The sequence below is a fragment of the Perca fluviatilis genome, chromosome 3 (genome assembly GCF_010015445.1).
Source record: "Perca fluviatilis chromosome 3, GENO_Pfluv_1.0, whole genome shotgun sequence".
Classification (NCBI taxonomy): domain Eukaryota; kingdom Metazoa; phylum Chordata; class Actinopteri; order Perciformes; family Percidae; genus Perca; species Perca fluviatilis.
In genome coordinates this window covers 39913088-39920323 of record NC_053114.1, presented here as the reverse complement: position 1 = coordinate 39920323, position 7236 = coordinate 39913088, and the positions used below count along the sequence as shown (strand labels likewise).

The 7236-nt window shown below is 39.8% G+C and overlaps 1 long non-coding RNA gene across 1 annotated transcript; it reads right to left on the bottom strand.

The window, feature by feature from the left end:
- Positions 1 to 423: 423 nt before the first annotated feature.
- Positions 424 to 1219, bottom strand: LOC120556184. The gene is made up of 2 exons (XR_005638820.1): positions 1051 to 1219; positions 424 to 777 (listed from the first exon to the last, which is right to left on the bottom strand). It is a non-coding gene; the product is annotated as an uncharacterized LOC120556184 (long non-coding RNA).
- Between the last annotated feature and the right edge of the window lie 6017 nt (positions 1220 to 7236).

Sequence of the window (7236 nt, the reverse complement as noted above, 5' to 3'; positions counted from 1 at the left end):
TTTATGCTTAACCCTAATCAGATCAGAAAACGCTTACATGCATCATTCTGGTTAAAACAACAATGTATTTTTTTTTTTCATTTAATTTGGAGGACTTGTTGGATATGGTATCTCCTGTCAAAGGAAGTACTGCAGTTAACACTAAAAGTTTATTTCTCCTCTACCGTATATTGGAAAACAGGAAATCCTTTATGTTTGATTTTGCCCAATGTTGGGTAACGTTCTGGATTTTACCTCTTTTAAATATTTGGCTCCTGTAAACCAGCTTAATGAGGACACCGTTTCAAAGACCACGTCACAGATGTCACTTTCAGTGTTTGAAGAGTTGAAGTGATTTTTCTTTTGCCGTCAGTTTAGATTAGACTGTACATTTGATGCTCACTGATATAGACACAAGAGGCCTCTGCTTTAGGCAGCATGAAGTTTTTTTTGTAATCTATTGTGCGCCTTGAATGCAAACAGTGTTAATTAGAACAAAACACAACAACCAAACAATGCCAGCAGCAGCAGTTGGCTGCTAAGTGTCTGTGGATCTCCTAAACAAACCGCGGGGCCCTGAGCTGCATCAAGAGGCTCAGCCAAGGTCCAATCTGACATTTATCTCTCCGGGCTGTTCTGCTGATGGCAGCACGACGTCGCTTTAGGAACCAGCTGTTTACTGTCAGAGATCTAGGTCAGGACAGGCAGAGCTGGACACAAAGCCGACCACGCTCCCGCCAACAGTTTACCGCACAGCCTCAAGTACATCTGGAAGCTTCCCTGAACGATCCAGGGGGGCTGGAAAGACGGATATTTAAGATAAAAAATGTTATTGCTATTTCAACATGGTGGAAGCTAGTATAGGAAAAGAAACCTCAGAACATATCTGAGGACATAAAACACATGGCAGAAACATGAAATGACCATGACAGCAACATTTGAATGGAAATCTGGCCAATAGTTTTCAAGATAACAGAGTTACTGAATTAAAAAAATGTATTTAGTTTAGTTTATCTATTCAAGGATATTGTCATTATACAATACAGGATACAGGCCTTCCCTACTACCTACCCCTCTACTTTCGGCGCCCTTGCTTAGACCGCACCCATCTTCAAACTCGTCCCTCATTTTGATGTCAACTACACACCTGTTAAGTTTTCTGACTGTATCTTGCACAGTTGCAATGCTAAAGAGGTGACAAAATCTGTCTGCAGACACACACACACACACACACGCACGCACGCACGCACGCACGCACACACACACACACACACACACACACACACACACACACACACACACTTTTAATATATCATCGCCTATCCATTATAAACTTCTCTGTGTTGACAGACTGCTGGGAGTTCATCTCCACAGAGATGAAGACCTGACTCACAGGTAAGAGGCTCAGCAGCCACGATCAGATCCCAAAGGCAGCTTTATCACACCGTTATATAACACACACACACACACACACACACACACACACACACACACACACACACACACTGAAGCAGGGCCTGTGTGAGGACGTAGCCACACTGCTGTCGTCAGCACTGGCCAGATCAGATTTAACAGCCCCCAACCTCCTCATCTCCACCACCCTCCTTGAATTTCCTTCATGATCCATGGTAACACTCCATACCCTGTGTGTGTGTGTGTGTGTGTGTGTGTGTGTGTGTGTGTGTGTGTGTGTGTGTGTGTGTGTGTGTGTGTCCGGCTCAGGATGGCGAGTTTGAAGGCGGTGATGTAACCAGGTGCGAACAACAGATTAAAGATGGTTCCACAGAAACATGGCCGACATGTTTGGATCAAATCACTTTTTTATCAGTTGCTCAGTCGTCTGATAATAGAAACAAAGATCTATCACCTGAAAATATATAGGAGTTATTCTTCAATTGAACAATTGGTAAATCAATACTTCAACTTCAAGTTTTTTTGTTGGTCATTTCCACATACAAAGTATTCGGAAACTAAATGCTGTTTCACACAGCCCAAGGTGCTAACAGAAAAATACAGAAAAATACACACACAAATACATAAAATGCAACATAGATACAAATGTACAATTAAAAACCATGTATCTCCGACACTGGTGATTTGTGTTGGTGATACACGCTGTGTATCAGTGGTAAAAACCTGGGACTTTGAAATCAGAAAATCTAAACACACATTAAGATGCTGCAGCTTTATCACACAGTTGATGGAGAGTTGTGCTGTCTTGTGTTTTCACCGAAACTCAAACTCATTAACGTCATTCTATAACACGGCTCCTCTAATCGTACTTTGAATCCTGGATATTAGGCTGCTCCCATGCTAATCTGTTTGTCTTGGCATAATCTATGGCCTGCTCGTGTAAGCAAGTCTTGGCCTAAAACGTCACAGTGTACTGCAGCTTATTATTATAATGTAAACCGCCATAATGCTGCATAATTGGCCCAGCAAAGTCATCTTCTAAACTTAGAGAGCGGATCTGATCTGCAGCTCAAAACTGTCACTCTCCTACAGCAGGTGTCACGTTTGGACAACAGGGGACAAATGCTTGTTTGTCTGTCGTTTTAAATGATCTACTGTGTAATCAGAGTATGTGCTTTACTTTCTATGTGTTGTATTCTTTTCTCTTTCAATCCCATTTATTTGATCTCTCCTTCTTAGTAAGTAGGGCTAAGAAAGATATTATGGAAAAAAAGGCAACAAAAATCAGTGAAAATCTGTTGGACCAAGGAACAAGTGATTTGTTTTTGTTCAGATTTAGGAATATTATTAACCCCCTCTCAATATACAACACCGTTTGCATAAAGCACTACTAATACATTTGTCCCGTAGATCTCAAGAGCTCACACTCGACACTGACTGCACTTCTTTGGGTCCTCAGCAATAAACCCGCCAAGTGTGATGAACGGTTGTCAAGAAACAAAAAGGACAGACAGACAGAGACTCCTTCCATTTTAGTTAGACAACAACAAAGGGATTTTTTCAAGTATTTCTCTTTGTGATGAATTACCAAAAAAAAAAAGTGTCTCATCATTGCCATGACCCAGATGCAGATTAGAAGAGTGTTTCTTAAAAATATTTTTTCAGGCATTTTTGATCGTTGGCAGGTGACACAAAATATGAAAGACTTTCCCAAACTTTTATGTACATAGTCAAAACAATGCATGGTTGATTATATAAGCTATAGGCTATGCAAAGTGTTGTGTGTAATTACTGCAATTTGTTTGTAACTTTGATTGAATTTAGTATTTATTGCATTTTGCACTAGCATTTATTGAGACGATAATGACTAAACTAAGGAGAGAGGAGGAAATGACGTGCAACAAAGATGTCCAGTTGAGCACAAATCATGGAAGTTGCAATTATGTCAAGTCAATAAAAATATTTGCTTATAAAAGAAAACATTTCTTAAAGATTGTGCAGCCTCAACAGTGCTAATAGGTAGGGGTGGGGGGAGAAACCGATACAGCATAGTATTGCGATATTTTCCGTGGCAATACTGTATCGATACACAGATGCCAAGTATCGATCTATTATTATATATGTGTTGGTCAGTTTGTCTGCTTGACAATCCCATTTTGCAACAATAACATTGAAGTGAGATGAACAAACAGAGACATGTGTCTTGTTAGATAAAACAGATGTTGACAAAGTTTTTCATTTGATATTGGGAAAAAAATGAAGTTGGAAAAAAGGTAAGAAATTGCAATATATTGCGAATATAAAATACATATATATATATATATATATATATATGTATATGTGTGTGAGTGTGTGTGTTGGGTGCCTAGGTAGCTCATCTGGTAGAGTGCGTGCCCATATATAGAGGTTTACTCCTCGACGCAGCGGCCGTGGGTTCGACTCCGACCTGTGGCCCTTTGCTGCATGTCATTCCCCCCTCTCTCTCCCCCTTTCATGTCTTCAGCTGGCCTATCAAAATAATTGCCTAAAATGGCCAAAAAATAATAATAAAAAAAAAGATTATGTGTATGTTTAAAATCGCAATAATATTGTATCGTGACATAAGTATCGTGTTGATATCGTATGGTGAGGCCTCTGATGATTCCTACCCTACTAGTAGGTAGGTCCTTTGAATTAGAAACAATAAACATTGTAGACTGATGATCAACACTAAAGGTTGAAAAATGCTTAGCTGTTTGCAACCTAAAGAGAAAAAACTGCAGGAATGTGAATGACAAACAAAAAAAAACCACCCATCCGCCTTTATTTATTTTCATTTTTTTTGTAATTATAACTGCAGTTAATAACGGAGAGTTTGCAAATCCTGACCCTGTTATACCTCACATTATTTGAGTGGATAATACACGGGAAAGCAATAATGCTGAGGTCCTTTTGCTCATAAGATATTGAAAAGGCACCACCAGCACATTATAAGTAAATTAAAGCTGCATAAAACATGAAGAAGAGATGAGTCGTACGCTAGTTAGTTAGTTGGTTCTGCTTCTGAAGCTTTTTAACTCTTGACAAGTTATAGTCAGTCCAGTGCAGTCTGTATTAATTCTATAAGTATAACCGCTGCAATATTTTATCATCAAAAGCATAGAGTAAAAAACAACTATAGAGTACAAGTTGGTACTTTTTTTTTTACATTAAAGTAAAACAAATCATTTATATGTTGAAAGTTTGAAAGGTTGAAACTGAAATTTGGTTTCCTCAGGACTCGGGTATAAAAACTGACACAGATAAAATATCAATATAAAAACATCTTATAAGTGCATGGCTGCATACAAAACCTGGGTGCAATAAATAAATCTGTATATAGAGTACATAGATACAAACTTGGTGTTAAATGTTAATTTTTTTAAAACTTACAACATAACTTACAATACTTACAATATTTAACAGCAAGTAGTATGTGCAGTATATAGATTACTTTTTTAAATTATAGATTCAATAAAGTGTGAATCAGTGCATGTTCCGTCATGTACTGTAAATATATTCAAGAGGACATGATTATTAATTGAGCACCGTTAACTCTGATGCACAGCGTTTCCTGTAAGTTTCCCAAAAACATGGAAAGAAGAGAGAACTCTGGAGGTCAAAAACAGCCGAAGAATCTCCTCACGTGTTAGATTAGATTAGAGTAGATTGACTTTATTGATCCCAAATTGGGAAATTGCAGTGCTACAGCAGCTTTTCTTCTGATTCTCTTGTTGTTTTTATCAGTCGCTATGGTGACGGAGAGGCTGGTGAGCTGCAACAAGGACCCTGTCTAGACTCAAACCTGGGACATTGAAGTGACATACATTTCCACTCTTTTTATTGTAAGTTGCAACCACTCTCTTTTATTTAAACATTTTTCGTTGTTGCACAAATTATGTGCATAGATGGATGTAAATGTACCTAACGTGAGTCTTTTTTAGAGACATGAATGACTTCATATCCGCATCAGTAATCAGTGTGTAATTGGGTGAATCCAGGCAGAAATCCTGCAGAAACACTGATCCCAAAAGACTAATTAACTGGTAAATCTTACAAAGGTCAACAATGTGTTGGCCAAGGATGAAGAGAGTAGCCACCATATGGCTAAAGATGCCCACAAGAAGTGTGTCTTCACTGCTCTTTTAATCTTTTGGGCTAATTGTGTTCCCCCCCCTGTCTTCTGGTGGCTGCGGCTGGTGCCCAGGCAGACAAAATGTGGTCAAACTCTAATCTACTTAACTGCTCTCCACTTTGTTTTTCCAATTATGGTCGAGCTGTGTTATTGTGGAGCTGGAAGTCGCTGACATCGACATTCATTTTGCCCTCTGAGCAAATTTTCTACTTAGAGTTTAGCAGCGATGAAAGACAAGACAGAAGTTGTTTGGATTTTTTTATATACAAATTAATTCTGAATGAACAATTGTAAAATTATATATATATTTCTATATGGATAACGGATCAAATGACTGTGATACATTTCTGATAGTAAGGATTTAGCCAGGATTAAAAAAAAGAAATACTAACATCATGAGTTCATATACCCTTTCCGAGACTCTCCTTCCCTGAAAAACGCTCCCATAAATCTGTTTGTTCAAGTATTAATTACGACTAATATTTATGTTTATAGTAGCGGCGCCCTCTAGTGGCCTGCTGTAATTATAACGGGAGCAAAGCAGGAAGTGAGGTGACGAAGTATACAAACGTAGAAGATTTTACCCGATCGACCAGGGTTTGTGTCCCGTTTTATAACAAAAGTAAGTGGGTAAGAGTTTTTTTCTTACTTTACCGAACAAATGGAACAAAGTCACGTTCTGCGTCACGTTCTGCGTCACGTTCTGCGTCACGTTCTGCGTCACGTTCTGCGTCACGTTCTGCGTCACGTGCATAATCCAAAGTTAATTAACGTAACAGATGATTTTAACCCAAACCACAGTCTTTTTCTGGACTTAACAAAGTAGTTTTGGTGCCTAAGAATAACCAAACTGCGACCTGCTACGTTCTCTGGTTTAGATATGAAGATGGACAACACATTCTCACTCCCATTGCGTAAAATACGGACGCTTGGTCAGGTGCCTTTGGCGTTGTTATTGACGCTAAAATTCTCCTTTAGCGTCATATCTAAACGCGCTTTATCTGAATGCGCTTGGTCGGGACTATTGCCGTCACTTTTGACGCAGTTAGGTTAAGGAAAAGGTCGTGGGTGGACTTATAAAAAGGTAAGTTTCCATGACACGCGGGACAAGAACGGGACAGTTGGGTTCAGGAAAAGAAGAACGGGACGGTTGGGTTCAGGAAAAGAAGAACGGGACGGTTGGGTTCAGGAAAAGAAGAACGGGACGGTTGGGTTCAGGAAAAGAAGAACGGGACGGTTGGGTTCAGGAAAAGAAGAACGGGACGGTTGGGTTCAGGAAAAGAAGAACGGGACGGTTGGGTTCAGGAAAAAAAGAACGGGACGGTTGGGTTGACACGCGGGACGCAAACCCCGGTCTCCTGGGTGAAAGTCCTGTATTGTTTGACCCAACCAACCTCCCTGTGCGGTTTTTCAGGCTTTCATACTACTCGCTACCGTTGTCGCTCTTAATGCTACATCATCTTCAAGCGCCATGTAGCTGCTGCTCTCCCATAGACAGTATATAATGAACCAACAGACCCCGTTGCTGAGACCAGTGAAGGCTATTAGAAGCACTTTTCCGGTGATGGCCAGCTTTACTGCGCAGCCTCCAACTGAGAGAGATAGCGTGAATGTGACGTGAGCAACCGTCTGAAAGTTGTAAGTCTTCTGGTAGCTGTGCCAAGAGAAATCTCAATCATTCCCAATCTTAC